Here is a 20,544-nt window from a genome sequence, read left to right as displayed (position 1 = left end):
GAAAGGACGTCTTAGAAACGGCTATAAAGAAAACGTCTGGATCAAAAAATAGCTAAAAGCTGAGTTCATGTGTTTTGACGTGGCTTTAGAGAGGGCTCTAAACAGAGGGTGGGATCCTTTTAAAGCTAGCTTGCTATGGCTAGCTTCCATGAAATTGCCTATTCCACCTTTGACCAGGCCCTTAAAAAGTACTCATTGGTGTATCTGTATCTGAATGTAAACAGGTTTTTAGTCATTCTAACTAATATTACTGTTATTTATTTTAATCATGTTTTTGGGTTACTCGACAAAACTTTATTTACAGTAAATACATACACAAACCTATTGATTTACATTACATTCATTCATTTAGCAGATGCTTCTCTCCAAAATGACTTACTGTACATATTACAGAGTCATTCAACATTTTGTCATCAGAGCCAAAAATAACCATTTACATATAAACATATGGGTTGATCAAGCTCTATTCCTGCGCTTCAACGTATGCCACCCTACTAGGGCAATAATATGCTTGTGTTTATCAATGTGTGACACATTCAAACACTTACGAACATCTGCTATATTGCAATAAGCTCAGTTATGTCCCCACCTCCCCCCTTTTGATTTGTAAGGAAAATTTAATCAGTCAAAGAATCTCTTTATTAATCACATCACAGAGGATCCTGTTTTGTTTGCTTATTTTCCTAAAGTTAATGAAATGTATTGCATTGTGTTCATACATGCAGCGATACGAATTAGATCAGCAGTAGATTATGAAAACCAGCCCCCCCATCCTCCCTTATCTCGATCAGATAATATCTATATTAATTCTTAACATGTGTTGTATGAAGTCTTACTGCGCTGTTGTTGATTTATGAGATCACATTTGTAAAGCCTGCATTACATTAATCGCAGAACTGAGTACTTTCAAAAATGAATAGCTTATATATACAGTAGAAATAATGTGCATGTTTAGTAAACGTTATCCCACATTTGTGATATTTCTGGGTTTTTATTAACGCTCAATCGGACAAACAAAAATAACATTCATTTAAAAGTAATTCTTCATTGGTATTCTTCATTGGTACATTAAATTGTGGTACATTCAATTGTGTGAAAGACCAAATTGCTCACCTACAGAAGACATGCTCATATATATATTTGAGCAGTTGTTTCAGTGCATTTAGGGGTGTGGTCCTGGTCAAGAAAATCTCATGAACTCCAAACTCAATGTCAGAATGTGAAAGAAAGGTGATTTAAGCAATTTGGAGCGTGGCGTAGTTGTTGGTGCCAGACGGGCCAATCTGAGTATTTCACAATCTGCTCAGTTACTGTGATTTTCACACACAACCATTTCTAGGATTTACAAATAATGATGTGAAAAGGGAAAAACATCCAGTATGCGGCAGTTCTGTGGGTGAAAATGCCTTGTTGATGCTAGAGGTCAGAGGAGAATGGGCCGACTGATTCAAACTGATAGAAGAGCAACTTTGACTGAAATAACCACTCGTTACAACCATGGTATGGAGCAAAGCATTTGTGAAGCCACCACACGCAAAACCTTGAGGCGGATGGGCTACAACAGCAGAAGACCCTAGTGGGTACCACTCATCTCCACTACAAATAGGAAAAAGAGGCTACAATTTGCACAAGCTCACCAAAATTGGACAGTTGAAGACTGGAAAAGTATTGCCTGGTCTGATGAGTCTCGATTTCTGTTGAGACATTCAGATGGTAGAGTCAGAATTTGGCATAAACAGAATGAGTTTGCCTTGTTACTACTGTGCAGGCTGGTGGTGGTGGTGTAATGGTGTGGGGGATGTTTTCTTGGCACACGTTAGGCCCCTTAGTGCCAATTGGGCATCGTTTAAATGCCACAGCCTACCTGAGCATTGTTTCTGACCATGTCCATCCCTTTATGACCACCAGGTACCCATCCACTGATGGCTACTTCCAGCAGGATAATACACCATGTCACAAAGCTTGAATCATTTCAAATTGGTTTCTTGAACATGACAATGAGTTCACTGTACTAAAATTGCCCCCACAGTCACCAGGGGCCTCATTTATAAACGTTGCGTACGCACAAAAGGCGGCGTACGCCACTCTCTACGCAATAGTTGTTATTTATAAAAAGCAAACTTGACGGGAAAATGTGCGGTCCGTCACGCAAGCTCGGACCCAGGCGTACGCACAAAAACGGGTGAAATGAGAAATGGCGACACCGACGGCAGATGGAAGGAACACGTGAAAGTGAAAGTAAAAATGACAACACTACCTCTCATAAATAACATGAAGACTTCTGTTGTGTCGAAGTCTGTTGCCACTATGTTCCCCCTATTTTTCCCTTCAGTGTAGTGTTTTTATGGCGTTTTTATCACGTTATAGGTTTTATTATTTATATATTTAAAGTTTTAATGGCTACTGAGATGTATATGTGTGCATTTCTGTAATGTATCTGTATTGTTCTTAATGGTAAGTCAATTATTTTTACAGTATGAATCATATTATATGTATAATATTTATTTAACTATGTATGCAAACATTACATTTTTAAAACGACCAGTAAAGGAAAAAAAAAGAAAAAGACAGGCTATATTTTAAAAGAAATACCCTAATAGAAAACTGTCAAATGTATGAAATATTTAATAAATTGTATTATAAAATACATGATATTATGCCTTTTTAGTATAACCAATTCAAATCTTTAATCTTTCTAAATGTAACGTGATGAAAACGCTATAAAAGCACACTAAAGGGGAACATAGGGGGAACTGAGTTCGACACAACACTTCACAAAGCAAGTCTTACAATTAACAGCCTACACGAACACCCGTTTGATCGATCAGCAGTGAAACAAAAAAATAAAGAAATCGAAAATTACAACAGAAATTCAAATGAACACATATTTGCTAAAAGAAAAGTGAAATATGTTCTGCAATAATATTGGCATGTTGTGTAATTCATCCTCATAAAGAATATAGTTAACAGAACGAAATAATGTACAAAACTGATATTCTTGTCAATGTGTCCGTCTGGCGGAGCAGATGCAATTACATAGACAGATAGATAGATAATTAAGGAGATATATAGTTAGATAGATAGATAAATAAATAGATAGATGTATTAATTGTCCACTGGGGAAAGTTGTTTTCATAGTAAACCATATCTTCATAATCTACGGAATTATGGTATTCATGCATATGCCTTTAGTGTGTTTATTTTTGATAAAACAATGTATAGCGTATGTCTCAACCATTCAGGAAGCAACAAGAAATTACATTTGCGCTGAACAATGTCCCATTTCCACGTCGATTATTACCGACATCTGTAGCTTGTCAGATGCAATTAAATGAATGGAAATAAAATGCCCCATCACAATGCGTAACGCCCACACTGTGCCCTCCAAACAACGTTTTTCTCCTCTTTTCCCCTTCGCCAACGATAACTTCTTCTTCACATTGAGTGAATTTACATTTTTTTTTATTTCCTCTATGTGTTTGCCATGATTTCGCAATCAATGCATATTAACTTGTGGGCGTTTCACGGACTATTTATGGGCAACTATGGGCGTGTCATGAAGCCGCAAAAGCTGCGCTACATTTAGAATTGATTGTGATTTATTAAGGGAAAAATGCGTAGGATGTGCGTGCGCACGGTTTTATAAATCCGAATATTTCTGTGCGTACGCACGTCCTATGTTTCATCCGTACGCCACTTCTGACGCAAATCCTACGCAAAGTTTTATAAATGAGGCCCCAGATCTCAACCCAATAGAGCATCTTTAGAGAGAGAGAAAGAGAGAGCTTACTTGTCTTCTTTATTTATTTTAACATTGAAAAGATGACACACTTCAGCTTTAAATCAACATCGCTCATTAAAATCTCACACATGTTACGTTTTTTAGGTAACACCTGACAAAATAATAACATGTGTTCTGGTGCTTCCAGCTGCTTGGTGCAGCTATTGGTGTGTAGTGTTAGTTTCATCCGTGTATTGTAGATAAACAGATTTGACCTTCAGATGTTATTTTCTCTCTCTCTCTTCATCCTTTCCTCTCTCACATGATGTTTAATGATTTGGCCATGGTGATGGAGATTAGCCCAGAGGGAGCAAAAGTCATTTGTTTCCATCTGAGCATTTCATAAAAGGATTACTACAATTCTGTCTGCAGGCTCGAGAGCACACATACACACACCAGCCAATCACACAAACACACACACACATGCTCACACTTTACCATCTATTAAATCAAGAAGGGATGATGTGAAAAGATGAAAAACCTTCTACATAATTACACTAACTATCTGACATCCTCTTACCAAGACTTATGAATTAAGTGTATGGCCTTATGGTATATATAGATTTTGCATCTTTTAGTCCGTATATAGTTCTGTCATGAGACATGCAAAACACTATTATTTACTTAAAGTGAACTATACCGTTAACACTTAGGTGAGCATTTTTAGTGCAATGCTACCTATAACCTCAATGTCATGCGGCCAACAGGGACCATCGGATCATCACCAACCCAGTGCTGCTAATTGGGCTGTTGTGGGTACGATAGGCAGCACCGGGGCTGTTAAGGGTTCTCCTGGGGAGAACAATGGCCCTGATTTATTTAGCTGCCCATGGAAATGGCGAGGAAACTTATTATGGCGTGTTTGGTGTGTCGCAAGAGCTGAGTTTTGTTGCAGATGAGTTTTGTTAACAATACAGAGTATGAGAAAGAATTTATAACTTTGCTTTGTACCAGAGGCCTCCGTTGAATAATTTACAGTGGACAGGAATATCAACCATATCATGTTAAAAAGAGCACAAAAACAATAGTTACTAGAGAATTCATGGAGACATCATACAACACAAGAAAAATCTTTGACTGAGCCTTCCAGGGGGGATCCGGGTAGCCTGGGTATTACCATAGGAGGCCATGGGTAATTAGACAGAATGTGGCAGGAGGATGAGTGATCCCCTCAGTACAAACGGTGGATTTTGAGGGAGGCAGGCACAGCGCGCTCTCATTCCACCATGTGGTAAACGTCTGGTGACTGCAGGGCCAGCGGGAGACATGCCAGCAGGTTTTAAATCATTGTCTTTTCATGCCTCCCCTGGCAGCTAATTGTGGAATTGAAGCTAATCTGCAGTTTGTGGAAGGTGGAGAACTGTAAGTGAGGTCTGCAGGGGGGACACAGACTGCTGTGACTGGACCACCAGTGGCGTGCTGACCGAAAAACCTGTTTGGTCTTTCTCTGTCCCTGTTAAAAAGACCTTATTAGACCAAAAGTGAAAGATTTTGATGGGGTTGTGATACTGTAATGCAAAGTTGAATGGAAAGATCATCAGACTTGAATAAAACCATAAAGAGCAATAGAGAGTGTTTATGTGCATTGATTTGCTATGAATGCCACCACTAAAGCGCAATGAAAGACGATTCAATGAAAAGCATCAGATGAGATTTTAATCGCTTTTCTCTGATCCCTATACTACATTCAGCCAGCCGCTATTACATAACATAAGTTTAAGGAAGCAAAAAGCAGTCTTGAATTTTTAAATGACCTCTTTTAGGATATAAACTGCATGTAATACTTCAAAGGAAAATGCTTGTGTACGTGTAACACAAAATCTTGCACATGGCCGGTGTGGTGTGCAGAAACGATGAAGTGATTTAGAAGCCTAAATAAAGCAATCCTTATCTTACACCACATCGACCTGAGAGTCTTGTCTATGTTGCAGCGGTGCTGCTGAGGAAACAAATTGACAATTTCCTGCTCCTTTGCTAATTTCCTTCATGGCAATTCTGCTATGCATCATAGGCTCTAAGCAGCGATTGCCTATTGACCTTGAACTAACATCAGCCTTCACAGCCTTACCCATGTAAAAACTGCAACTTGGGCTCCATTTACGGTCAATTAGCTCATGCATCTTAAACCGATTGAAAGTCAAGCATAAATGCAACCAGGATTCATTGCAGCAATGAGAACGGCAGTCGGGTTATTCAAACTACATTGCTAGGTGGTTTGTCAAGCATTATGGGAAAGGGAGAAGTGGATAATGGTAAATTGGGTGTTAGGTTGAGGAAAACACAATCTAAGACTTAAATGTAGTTCAGGTAATGACCATTAGAGGGCGACGCAGCAGCGAAGAAAGAAAGAAAGAATACCTACCAACTTTACGCAAACATTCAAACATATAGGGGCGATAAAATGCATGATTGAGTTGCCTTCATTTAAAAACATCTTGCACTGACGTGTCTTATATCAGTGCCATTGTTTTGTCTTAAGATGCCCCATTGTGTATTTAAATAGTTTAGAGATTTCTACCTATGCATCTCTCTCTCTCTCTCTCTCTCTCTCTCTCTCTCTCTCTCTCTCTCTCTCTCTCTCTCTGTGTGTGTGTGTGTGTGTGTGTGTGTGTGTAGACATGGGGTATAGGGTTGTTATGAGGGTGGGGTTGGTGATTTAAAGAGATGAGACAGACACTCTCGATCTTGACGGGATTGAAATATGTGTATGCTTGGGTGTGCTTGTATGCGCGCGTGTGGGTGTGCCATATATTGGCCACCGGAGGAAAAATCCAAAACACACTAAACTATAGAGAGCCATAAATCAGACCTGGCTTCAGAAAAATGCTGTCAGTACTGGTACATATCAAAAATAGATTTTACCGTTAGTAGGGCAGTTGACAATGAATGAGCTGTTCTCTTTGTGCTGCGAGTCTAGATAGACATCGGCCATGTGAGAGTCTTATGCTTGAGGCTGAGATGTAAGAGACATATGGTCGTGAGTAATCTGCGCAACAGGATCGCAGATACATTTTTTGTGTTTGTGTGTAAAATACAAACAAACCTACACATCCGTGTTAATCCTACAAGAAAACTGACAGTTGGCTTAAACCTGCTTAAGCAAGCCTAGCTCGGATAAAGCCACCACAGGACAACACATCATTGTCTGAGACAACGTACATGTAGGGATGAAAAGCGTTTTGTAGAACAGTTTGTCTGTTTAGTACCGTGGCCTGGAAAGGCAAAAATAAATTACAATGGTAAATTACTTATTTACAATATTAAAAACAAATTTACAAGTTTTTTAAACAAATTTACACTTTTTTTAACAACTTTAAAAGTTTTTAAACAAATTTACAAGTTTTGTGACAAATTTACAATGAGTGAATAAATTTACAAGTTTTTTTTAACAAATTTATAAGTGTTTAAACAAATTTACAATGAGCGAACAAAAGTAAAAGTTTTTTAACAAATTTACAATGAGTGAACAAATTTACAAGTTTTTTTAACAAATTTACAATGAGCGAACAAAATTACAAGTTTTAAAACAAATTTACGTTTATTACGGAAAGGGTAGGTACAATACGCTGACGTCACGCATCCGAGACTCCGGTCACGTGGGAAGAAACCCGGAAGTATCGCCGTGAATCACATGACAGTTGTGAATGCGATGTTGTGTATTAGGCTGTACATAATATTAACGTAAAGAGAGTGATAATATAACCTTTCATCGCTTCCGAAGTGACTAAAAGGGATATTGGACCTTATTTTCAGGTAAGTGAAACGCTAGCTTTCCAAGTTGCACACGTTTTGGATGGCAGTTATCAAAATAATTCACTGACTTTCTCATTAGATTACAGACAACACGAGAGGGTGCTTCAAACTTTTTAATCAGGACTGCATTGTTCGTTCGCTCCCGGGGTTACATAGACTGAAACGAGGAAGTGTGACGAGTTTGTTTACATGGTGCTGTAAACTCCAACCCAGGAGGACACTTCAGAGGAATCACAGGGATAACATGGTGTGATTTTTTTTGTCAAAACCAGAACTGACTTCCGAATCCACCTCGAACGCATTTACTTTGATGCAGATGTGGGCGGAGGCTAAACCCTCCAAATAGTATGTTTAGAGAAATGGAAGTCAGTAAAAATTAAGTTGGACTCGTTCTTTTTAACTACTGGCTGCCTAACAAACTGCTTATAAACCCAGAAATAGCAGACACACACACACACACACTTCTAACAGACATGCAATGCACACATTAGATACGTGTTAAGTAAATAACTGTACGGTTTTAGAACAAATTTATACATTAAAGAAACTTAATTTCCCTCATTGTTCAAAATATAGTTTTATTTATAAATTAACAATGTATATTGTCTCAAGTATGAAAAAATATATATGTACATTTTTAGAACCAATCATATTTACATTAAAAGCCAGTGGGTACAAACACACTTTTTTACACAGGGCCATGTAGTTTTGATTTTTTTCCCTTAATAATAAAAACCTTCATTTAAAAACTGCATGTTGTGTTCACTTGGGTTTTATTCTTTGACTAATATTTTAATTTGTTTGATGATCTGAAACATTAAAGTGTGACAAATATGCAATAATAACATGGGAAATCTGGATGGGGGCTAACACTTTTTCACACCACTGTTTATAAATTTGTTCCAATGTATATTTCCTATCTACTGTACAAATTGTAACAATAAAGCAAAGTAAAAACATTTAAATGAAAAACGTTTGTTTTTAGGATTAAAGGAATTTTTCACCCAAGATATAGATGGTTTGTTTTTTCATTGGAACAGATTTGGAGAAATTAAGCATTATGCTTACAATGGGATCCTCTGCAGTGAATGGGTGCCGTAAGAATATGAGTATTTAACACAAACTATGATTGTGTTTATGGTGTGCAATATAGCATGTGTTCATGTTTTGTGTGTAAAAAAAGACAATATTTTTCACATAATTACTCTCTATAGCGCTGTTTTCACTTTCCTAAAAACGAGCTGATGTTTTCCTTGTTCTATAAAGTCCCTCCTTCAGAAATGCCTATAGAGTTCTGATTGTGTAGTTTGTTTAGTGTGCTGTGATTCAACAGCAGCTTAGCTTAGTAGAGCCACTTGAGCTTAGCTGGCGACTGACGTATTCCAGTGGGTGGAGGTTAGTAAAAAAAACTCTTCTTTGGATGTCATTCAATCGGGAAGTAGAGGGCTGTAGTCCAAACTGGCCGTTTGCTATAGGCTTTGAAAGGGAAATTATATTAAAGAAAATATATCGCTTGGTATAGAATTTTGAGCTTTATAATTTTACAGATATTATTTATGCTCTAACAGCAACATTACACACCAACTAAAGTTTAAAAAATGGGATCAGGATAAACGGGACCTTTAAACCTTACAGCTAAATCTGCGGAAAGAAGCCCCTGCCTCATACGGCAGAGAAACAAGAAAAACTGATCCAAGACACAAATGTTGCAATAATCTTCCATAATAGGAGATGTTTCCAGGTAATCATAGTCTTGCAATGCCCCCAAACCACTGTTAGATCTGTGTATTGAGAAAGAGGAGAAAATTGCATGTAAAAAAAGAAAGATCAATGAGGACATAAGATTTATTTGTTCTAATTTTCATCAATGAATTACATGCTTAATTTTTTTCTCACTCTTTTCTTGTGTTCTGATCAGGAAACGAATGGTGGTCCTCCTCTTCTTCCTTTAGTGTTTCAATATCACAGACACTGGAAATTAACATAATCATGATTTCAGTCTTGGCAGTCTATCTATCTATCTATCTATCTATCTATCTATCTATCTATCTATCTATCTATCTATCTATCTATCTATCTATCTATCTATCTATCTATCTATCTATCTATCTATCTATCTATCTATCATAAATCTCAGTTTGCTTAGGCAACATTAGAGTATTAGTAATATGATAAAACATTACAGTACTGTCACAAGAGGTTTAAATGATTTAATGAAAATATAATTTATAGTATAAATATAGGTAATTTTAACATATCGTCTCATTACATAAAATCCTAATCTTTTAAAGATTATTCAGATTATATCATCGAACAAGTTAACGCACCCTTGATTCCTCTGAAGTGTCCTCCTGGGTTGGAGTTTACAGCACCATGTAAACAAACTCGTCACACTTCCTCGTTTCAGTCTATGTAACCCCGGGAGCGAACGAACAATGCAGTCCTGATTAAAAAGTTTGAAGCACCCTCTCGTGTTGTCTGTAATCTAATTAGAAAGTCAGTGAATTATTTTGATAACTGCCATCCAAAACGTGTGCAACTTGGACAGCTAGCGTTAGCTAACTAAAACTATTTCACTTACCTGAAAATAAGGTCCAATATCCCTTTTAGTCACTTTCGGAAGCGATGAAAGGTTATATTATCACTCTCTTTACGTTAATATTATACAGCCTAATACACAACATCGCATTCACAACTCTCATGAGATTCACGGCGATACTTCCGGGTTTCTTCTCACCGGGGGCTCGGATGCGTGGCGTCATCGTGTTGTGCCTACCCTATCCGTGATGGGCGTGGAGTTGTTTTGGAACTTGTGGTTTTGTTTGCTCATTGTGGATTTGTTTAAGGAATTGTAAATTTTTTCACTCATTGTAAATTTGTTAAAAAACATGTACATTTGTTCACTCATTGTTAATTTGTTAAAAACATGTAAATTTGTTTAAAGACTTGTAAATTTGTTCACTCATTGTAAATTTGTTAAGAAAACTTGTACATTTATTCACTCATTGTAAATTTGTTAAAAGACTTGTAAATTTGTTAAAAAAAATGTACATTTGTTTAAAAAAATTGTAAATTTGTTAAAAAAAATTGTAAATTTGTTTTTAATCTTGTAAATAAGTAATTTACCATTGTAATTTATTTTTGCACCCAGAGGCCACCGTAGTTTAGGGCTACTGTAAAACATGACGGTGACTTTCATATAAAGAGACCTGCGGTGTATGTAGATAAAAACGTCTCATTCATTAATAAATAAAAACAAATAAAAACAATACAGTTCATTATATAAGATTTTTATACAGCACTGATAATATAGTGATGCATTTCTGTCAAGAGGTCCTTCCAGGGTTTCCCACAGCACTTTTCAGTTCAGGCGGCCCGCCTAAGCTGGGAAACCCTACCGCCTTGACAAGGTCGTCCAAAAAAAAATTGCTGTACAAAAGGCCGTCAAGTGCATCTTAGAGAATAGCGTGGACATGCTTTACACCGCGAGTAGCACGCGCGCCACACGGCCGAAATGAAAAAGACGTGGTCCGGACCGTCACTGTCTGGAGGATAACTAGCTAGTTGATAAAACATCTCGGAGAATAGCGCGGATGCGCTTCACACTGCTAGCGTGCCTGCGCGCCACACGGCAGAAATGAGATAAAAAAGTGGTCCGTCATGTCTGTAGGATAGCCAGATAAAACACATGTCCGTGAAAACTGTAAGTGAACTTATGTTTTGGGTTTATTTAAGCCTGTTATTGTATTAGTCTATAGTTCTTGCAAATTTAAAATAATTTGGCTGGTGATTTTTGTTGTTTGAGCAACCTGCTAGCTAGGTTTCACGTGCCTGTTGATTATATTATTGTTGAGGGCTCTTGCTCATGTTATTTATGAGCATTATTTACATGTTACAGTACACTCCTTTAAGATAGTGTAATTAATAGTGGGAAATAATAAGTTGTAATTTTTTTTATCTATCATCGTTCACCAGACGTTCTACAACATCTGCTTTAGTTTGTGTTCATTAACCCTTTAGTTTCACTTCATTACGCAGCTATACCCGTTAGAGGTAAAATATTTAATTCATACATAATCTAGTATGTGTTCATTTTCTGTCATAGTTTCTTCAAAATTAAGTTTTATTTGAGTGTTTTAAATAAAAATATTTAAATTTTCATCATGACGCGTACGCCCCTCCCTTGGATTGCCACGCCCCTGTCCCGCCCACCTGCCAACCCTACCACCTTAACTAACAAATTTTCTGCGGGACACCCTGCCTTCTTAATGATAAACATTGCCCCTTTAAGGGAGGTTTTGGTTATGGTTACTGGCTTGGCCTGGCTGGGGGACTGGCTAAAGCTGCTTTTTTCGTTCTGGAACCTGTGCCAATTTCATTGATTTGTTTATACTGTGACATGGGACTTCCCACTGTATACAACAGTTTAGGCTTCTTGTAGCTCAGTATTTGTTGGCACCCCAATGGTTGTGTGATTGATCCCAGAGACCACACATGCTGATAAAAAAATGCATACTGTAGATTGAATGCCTTTGGATACAACTGTCTGATAAATGTAAACAACCAAAGACCTTCTGTCACCAAAACTGGTTATTAATACTATCAAGGTACAAATATATACACATTCCCAATATCAGACTGATGTAAGATATATATGATGTATATTCCTGTCTTTAAATGTGCACATTTGTCAAACAGCATGCAAAAGCCTGGGTATGTGAAATAATTTGTTGCAGTTTTTACCACAGACTAAGCTGTTCTCCACCCAACACTAATTAATTATAATAAATAGTAAAGTCTGTGCTGTTAATTTGTTTAGGTCTCTTCTGGCAACAACCTATCTTCATTGTGCAACACTCAGTGCTAGGCTGGCAATACAGTTAGTAGCTTCTGATTTAGCCTTGCTTGACTTTAGGAGACTTTAGTTTGTCTTTATTAAGTGTGTGCATTTTTTATACTGTGGAGAAAATTCACTAACCTGTATTGCATAAAGGGATGAAAAAAATAATAGACTGCTGTAGTATGCTGTAAAATACAGTTAACCATGCACCTCACAAAACGGGGTATTTTGCTGTGCAAGTTGCATTCAGCCCAGACTTTTTGTCTGCATAATCTGCATAATTTTTTTTACCGAACCAGGTGCTAAATATACACAGCCATTAGTGGACACTATTTCTTAGAGAATCCCCCCTCTTTGATTTTCTTTAAAATTCTCCCAAGCGGACACAAATCGAATAGACAGTACAGATCTGGTTAGCACAATGACTGTACTGCTAAGCATAAAATCACTTTTTTTTCGGACCCAAGAGTAATGGAGAACTCTGATACTAAGCACTTCTGAAGTGAAGAAAACAGGGAGTCCAAAAGCTAAACTGACAATTAGCAGCACTCATATGGGTAACCTCTGCCTCTTGAGCGGTTACCCTGCAAATCCTTCACTATGAGAATATGTACTTGATGAGAACAGGTGAAGGAGAAAAAGATATGCACTCCTACATGAACTAAGTGGTCATAACTTAAGCGTTTCGCATAGCCCCATTAGCCTCTGCTAACTCCACCCGTAATCAAAGCCAATCACGTGACCTTGTGAATGTCATGTGCATAGGCGGAGTTTGGGAGGGCACTGTCCCCCCAGACGAGAGCCAATAATGATTTTGTCTTAGCTTTAATTAAATATAAGAAATATGATCATTCTTATTTTATTTATCTAATTTTCATATTTTAATGGGTAGACTGAGATACATAAGGCTAAAATAGTTTGAATTCATTTAAAGGTGCCAAAGAATGAATTGATACAATAAGTTACACCTACATGTGACTTTATTAACTCTTTCCCCGCCAGCGTTTATTAAAAAAAGTTGCCAGCCAGCGCCAGCGTTTTTCATGATTTTCACAAAAGTTTAATGCCTTCCAGAAAATGTTCTTCTTTAAATATATAAACATACAATATACCAAATGAAAGAACAGACCCTCTGCTTTAAAAAAAAAAAAAAAAAAAACGTTTCATCCCACCTTCAGTAGTTCTTTTGTAATCAGCTTTTGAATATGGGTAGGTTTCTGCAAAAACACCACATTTTGAGCAAAAAGCAGAGATAATTCCATTTTTGTGACGGACTTTTCATAGAGATCCCATTCAGAGCGATCTTTAAAACAGACACGGACATGCAGCAGCTTGCCATAGGGCAATACTTCCGGTTTTAAAAAGTTGCAGAAGGATAATAGCGGTATTGCGGAAAGACGGAAATACTCGTCATTGGCGGGGAAGCGTTTTCTCTTGATTGACGAGATATCTTGTCAATGGCGGGGAAAGAGTTAAGTGCAAAAATTATCCAGAAATGGTTTTACAAGTCCATTTACAACCCTAGGATTTGTTTCCAGATTAAAATGGTCTATTGTTACCTTACTTGAAAGGGTCATGAATAATAATGTTGAGCTCTGCTCTTATTGGCTGTTTCTCAGAGCGGCTGATTTTCAGAGTGGCTGATTTTCAGCAGCTCTGTGTGTGTGCAAACAGACCTTACTGTATGTTTGGGCCTGAATTGAGACAAAGATACAGATTTTGAGAAATAATCAATTATTCGGAGATTGGAAATGGACGTTTTTTGAGTGATACGATTTTGTTTTTCAGTATGGACCTGCAAAACGTAACTGTAACGTCAATAGAACTTTGGCCTAAATGTTAGCATTTAGCATTAACTAGCATATAGTGCTGACTCAGCAGTCACAACTAGTTGCTTGTTAGCATGTACTTAATTTAATGTGTAATTTAATGTTGGGAACGTACATCACGACTGTAACATGAAAGTCTGTGTTATGTTCAAATTGGCTTGTTTTCCAGACGTCTCAATATGTCATTACCATGTACAAAACTTGTTCTTGATTCTCAGCATTTGGATGTTTTTCATCCCTAAAAAACAGTTTGGGAACACAACAAAGCACAGATGAAGACATCACTTGGTTTGCTAGACGGCACACGAGGGTAAGCTAATCTTGGAACCCCCCCAAAAAGTGAGCAATACTTAGTACTATGAAATTGAAAGCGCCATTTGAGGTACCAATATGTTAGCCTGGTCCAACCAGACCCTCGTACATTCATTTCATTTGTACAGAGAGTCTGGCCACGCTCCATTGCAAAGCGTTACTTCCGTTAAAGAGGGTCCTCTGTTGAAGTTTAAAACTATTGGATCTGCCCAGAGTCACTCAGGATCTGCCATAGCCAATATTTAACGTGTGGCTTTCCTTACCCAGCCAAACCTTGACCCCCTATATATTGGTGCTTTACCTTTGCATAGCACCCCATGGTTTGGGTCGGGTTGGATTTGGGGGCTTTTCCATTGGGTACAGTACTTAGTACCTGATACACTTTTTTAGTACCACCTCGGTTGAGGTTCCAAGCGAGCTGAGTTGATACTAAAACATGACATGAAAATACTGTAGATCAGTATTTGATCTGAGCGAATCATGATGCTAAACGCAAGATTAGCTTTACAGTACTTTGTGCTTGTGCTGTCTTGAGTAAACCTGTTGTCATCTGTGCTTTGTTGTAAATTCCCAAACTCCCTTTTAGCTGCGAAAAACATCCACAGGTTAAGAATCAGGAACACCCTACCAGTGTTTTCCAGAATTGCAGTTTGTGGTGGCACATTCGCTACGCAAACGTCGGCATGTACGGCATTTTGCACTTACATCAGGTTCAGTGGAGCGCATTGACAGAGGTAGTGATAAACGTGATGTGCAAACATTTATTTGTGGTGGTTAATTTTGATTTTGTGGCGAACTGAGAAATAAATGAATGTATGGGTACGTATAGCATTCCAAGGACGCTCTCACTTGTATGATGTCACAGCAGTAGGCAGCGCCAATATAATGTACTATGCAATGGAAAAGCCCATCTTTACACCAAAGCAGAGAGCCACAGAAACATCAGTACTCTAGTTGTGCAGTATTTTCACACCATTTATGGCCAAGGGCCAAGGCCTCATTTCCCACTGCTGGCTTCCAATGAAATAAGCTTGCTGATTTATGAGAGTGCTCAAGGAAATCATAAATTAAAAACTACTTAGGATTAGAAGAGACATATTGTCAAAAATGTGATTACCTATTGTTTTGCATACTGAGATATTGAGCCAACAGAAGTGAAAATGTCAATTCAGTGCTTAATCGCTGTTTGTCCAGAGTTCTAGCTGCATGGTAATAAATGTCCTTTCTCTCTACATGAGTATGCGACTCTCTGTTAACCAGTAACAAGGCTACATTTTACATCGAAACTTCTCAAGAAGTTTATATCCTTATAGGTTCATTTGTACTGGAGTTATTCAACCAATTCATTTGGCCAGGAACTGGAGAGGAACCAAGCAGAAGGGTTCTTAAGAGGTCAAGTGAGTGTTTTATTCAAACGTATAGCCAAAGCATATGTGCTGAGGAGAGATAACCTAAATTGAAAGCCTATTCAGTTCAGCATCCATACGGCTGAATTCAAAAGCACATTTATGTCTCTGACAGCCACAAAAGAAGCAGCCAACACAATTACTGAGAGTTTTTTTTAACGGAAGCGGTTTCCAAGTATATCTTCGGGGTGGAATGGCAAGTTTGTAGGAATACATTTTTTTCACACGCCTTACGGTGGCTGTGTTTTAAACGCTCCAGGGTGTGAATGCTCCCCGACTCCACGGGGATGCAAGAGAAAGCTCCAACAGCGAGTCGATTAGTACCCGCGTGTGAATGAAGTCTAATTAAACCCAAGAAACATCACGGACTGGCTCACTGAACCACAGATGCACATATTAAACTGCGACCACTCTTTTATTTGATGGATATGTTTATCAAATTTTCAGATGAATTGGCCACAACACATCTTGGCGCCAAAATAAAGAACGTTAATTAAAGACCATGTTGCGATTTTAATTCATCACGGTGCTGTGTTTGTTTTTAATCTGCTCTTGTCTGATCTGAATTGTGTCGCTTGGCAATGCGCACCATCGCTAAATCAATTAATATGACAAAGAATGGGCTACATGGGAATAACTTCAGGGAAGGAATATTTATCTCTGAGTGGGACATAATTACAGAAAAGTCACTATAGGATTGCATTTATAATTTATAAACTTTTGGATATTCTGCTGTTGATAAATCATTTTCATGACGGTGTTTACCGACACAACGTTGCACCCTTGTGTGGGTGTGTAATAAATATTTACATTTATATACTGTGACTTCAACAACAAAGTGCTTGGGTTTATTTGGAATTTGTGCATATGCGTATTCTGCCCTACAAAGGCAAAAGACCTTAACTCGCTAGAGAAAAATAACTTTTTAGTTTAGACTTTTTAAATGATTTTAGTTGCCTTCTTGATTGGTTATTTTCTCGAAAAAACAACGAAATTGACTCAGGATATTTATCCACACGATAAAGAAAGTATTGAATGTCCCAAAAATATCAGTAATTTTCGAACAAAAATGAAGTTACTCCCTTTTGCCTTTGTAGGACAGTATTGATGTTAAAGGGGACTTTTCACAAAACTTTTTTAAGATGTAAAATAAATATTTGGTGTCCTCAGAGTACATATGTGAAGTTTTAGCTTAAAATTCCCAACAAATAATTTATTATAGCATGTTAAAATTGCCACTTTGTAGGTGTGAGCAAAAATGTGGATGTGTCCTTAAAAATGCAAATGAGCTGATAAAATGCAAACACTGATCACCATAATGGTGGTTTGTTGAAATTGAAACTCAATTGTGCGTTCTCACTCGCTCTCTCTGCACTAAATGGCAGTGCTGTGGTTGGATAGTTCAAATTAAGTGCCATTATTATTATAATAAGATCCACTTTTGACATCACAAGGGAAGCCACATTTCAATGACCTATTTTTTCACATGCTTGCAAAAAGTAACTGGGTTGTTCTTTTTCACATTTTCTTCCGCCCTTAAAAAGTCACTCCGTGACAATTGTGTCTTTGTGAATAGACCTCTGTAGCACTCTCTTTAATAAAATAATATTAAATAATATACATAAAAAATAAATAATATTAAGTAAAAATATACAAAATAACGTTTTAGGTTAAAACGCTTACAGGAGTTTAGACTGTTACTTGCACTGTTTTGTTACTAAGAAAACACGATAAGATTACAATAACTTACTGCTTCTCCACACCGTGTGTTAGTGTGGGTCCGTAAGGGCTTTTCACGCTCTCTGACTGAACTGGTGTAAAGGTGAGCAGATAAAAGATGGAAGACTGCTGTTACCCAGCTGTCTATCTGTCAGCACTGATAACAGACATACAGTAAGACTGTGTCCACCTGAGTAGACAGAGAGAGAAAACAAGAACGTTGAGACTGAAAAAGCTACATAGTAGCACAGTGGAATATTCCAGAAAGCTGCTGTGTGATAGCGATCTGTGTAATGGCACAGAGAAACGCTCGGGGTGTGGAGGACACTATCTCACGCATGGCTTTGGTTACTAATAAACCCATCTGCTTGGCAATCTATAGTAGTTCCCCATTGCCTGTGGAGATTTGTATACACTCTTAGTAGAAGTGAGAGGTCAGAGTGTTTTTATCTTCGCTTTACATTCAATACTTTTGTTTGTTTTACTTTTTTGTTTATTGCAGTGATTTTTTTATTGTATGTCGCACAACGTACAATTACACAGACATAAGCCTCTTTTATAATATTGTGTAAAATAAAGAGGACGTTTAGATTATAGACTGTAAAAAAGATGGACGTAGTGTCCGTGACGTCACCCATAGGTTTTGATGATCGTTTTTGAAGCTTAAAGTAGGCGATGCCATCTTGGCAGCGCATCACCGCGCATCGCTCGCGGATATCCGAAAATGGGTAAAGAGGCGGGACGTGGGTGAAGCTGAGTTGGCTGGTTGCTGAAACCACGCCCCCCTAGCTCACTCTAGTGACAGCAGTGGCAGTTCACCCGTCACACTCTTAATTATGCAGAACTTAAAGGCTTAATATAATTTAAACAGATGAGTTGCAAAAAAATTCACCCCCCTCACAGTTGTCATGAAGGGCAAAATTAGCTAAACCAAAAATAATAATTTGTACCAGGCTGTAAACACATTATTTTCTGGTGTAAAGTTGGGCATTTTAACATGGTGGTCTATGGGAATTGACTCCCTTTTGAAGCTAGCCTCTGGCGGCTTGTTGATGAATTGCAGTTTAAGTCACTTGACTTTCAGAAATAAAGGTACAAAAGTTGTCACTGGGACAGTACCCTTTCAAAAAGGTAGACCTTTGTACCAAAAGAGTGCATATTAGTACTTCAAAGATACATAGTGGTAGTTCAAAGATACATATTTGTACTTAAATGGTACATATTAAAACCTTTTTTAAAGAATACAGCCCCAGTGACAGCTTTTGTACTTTTATTTTTGACAGTGGGCTTCATCAGAGAGATCAGAAGGTTGCCCCTCGGTTAGATACATTTACACATAAACTTTTAACCTAACAAACATCTCCTAAAAATAGAATCATCCTATATTTTGTTATACAACTATACATAATTAGTTGGTTGTACAATCTCAGAAAAAAGGTTTAAAAGTTTCACTCGGACGGTACTTTTTAGAAAGGTCCTAATATGTACTTTTTAGGTACAGATATGTACCTTTGAGGTACAGTCCCAACATGGCCGGAAAGTCTATGAATCGCCATGTATTGGGTGATACACTAAATGCTTTTAGTTAAATTTTATATTTTGCTTGTGAATAGGTTGACAACGGTATTAACCGAATAATTATGTTGCTAAGGCTAATCATAGACCTACTGTAGCTCTCTTTATCTGTTTCCACTTGTGTTTGTCCTCTTGAAAATAAATCGTTAAGCTTGGCACATTTAGCAACATCCTCCTCTAATGCCTTTTTCACCCCGTCCTGGCCTATTCCTCCCACCTATCCTCCCTAACGCATACGTTACGGTAGGGCCGGCCCAGCTATGGGTTGGCGCCAACAGTAGCTTACCTGAGAAAAGTTTTGGAAAAGACGGGCTATGGACCCAACCAACTCTATGGGAGGGTAGAACTCCTTCACATGCCACAACCCATGCAGAGGCTGTGCGCTGCCAGAATGCGTAACGTACGTAGTGTTATTTAAGAGAAGATAGACTCACTAACTAAACAAATGTAAAAAAAAAAACTTGACCGGCCCTGGGAATTCTCCCGGTTCTCCTGATTACCCACCCCGGGCCTGAGTCCCTATATGCATCTTGTTACAAAAGAGTACTTTTTTCCGAGTGACAACTTGTGTACCTTCTTCTAAGATGGCGGCGTTACCCGAAGATTACCCATAGAAGGCTTTTGTTTATCCCCCTGAAGCCGGATGGATTACTTTTGTGAAGGATGAATGCACATTTTTGGACTTGAAGGAGGTGGCCCCCATATTTTTGCATTTTATAAACTGAAAGATCTAAGAAATTTTCTAAAATAAAAAACATGGACATATGCATCTCGGATGATTTGAGGGTGACTAAATCATGGGTTTAATATAATTTTTGAACTATCCCTTTAAAAGACTAAGTAAGGTTTGGCCACTTTTTAAATTCATACAAATTAGACACCTTGTAAAATAAGTAAAAGTTTCCGTAAAATCATACTGATCCTTACTTTGCTTGCTGAATCCAAAACTATACTGATTACATTTGCTTAAAAGTGGCCCATCTATCAAATAACCGGTGCTGGATACGCCGTTGTGGCTTCGTCTATGTTTTTAAATGTCATGTCTCTAAAACGTGAACAACAGTTCAACACGGGACGTGTGCTGATTCGCGGTGTAGTTCTTTGCGTAATCCATCTCGCACTCAATAAAGCACTTCCACACACCCAGAGAAGCAGAGGCGGAGAGAAAGAATTCTGCTTATTCGAAAATGTTCAGCGGTTAATGAACAAACTATTGCTATGCTTGCAGAAAAGCCACCCCAAAAATAAGTCTTGGGCATTAGTGCAAGGTTGTAGTTGCTTAGCCATACATCTTGTTCTCAGGAGGCGCATTCGTGGAATCGTAAATAG

The 20,544-nt window shown here is 37.9% G+C and overlaps 2 long non-coding RNA genes across 4 annotated transcripts in view; both read right to left on the bottom strand.

Annotated features, from left to right (window-relative positions):
- Nucleotides 1-2,074: 2,074 nt before the first annotated feature.
- The window catches only part of LOC141363191 (uncharacterized), a 479,244-nt gene continuing 460,774 nt past the window's right edge, over nucleotides 2,075-20,544 (bottom strand). The window contains exon 2 of the long non-coding RNA XR_012368680.1: nucleotides 2,075-2,770. This is a non-coding gene — a long non-coding RNA (uncharacterized lncRNA). The remainder of the gene's footprint in view (nucleotides 2,771-20,544) is intronic.
- LOC129439784 (uncharacterized) lies at nucleotides 9,048-10,268 on the bottom strand. 3 transcript variants are annotated; one of them, XR_012368667.1, is made up of 4 exons: nucleotides 10,116-10,268; nucleotides 9,862-10,019; nucleotides 9,411-9,505; nucleotides 9,048-9,315 (listed from the first exon to the last, which is right to left on the bottom strand). It is a non-coding gene; the product is annotated as an uncharacterized lncRNA (long non-coding RNA). The 3 variants fall into 3 exon arrangements; XR_012368666.1 differs by having other exon boundaries at nucleotides 9,431-9,505; XR_012368670.1 differs by having other exon boundaries at nucleotides 9,411-9,480.

The sequence above is a fragment of the Misgurnus anguillicaudatus genome, chromosome 3 (assembly GCF_027580225.2).
Source record: "Misgurnus anguillicaudatus chromosome 3, ASM2758022v2, whole genome shotgun sequence".
Lineage (NCBI taxonomy): Eukaryota > Metazoa > Chordata > Actinopteri > Cypriniformes > Cobitidae > Misgurnus > Misgurnus anguillicaudatus.
This window is presented reverse-complemented; position numbering and strand designations above follow the sequence as displayed.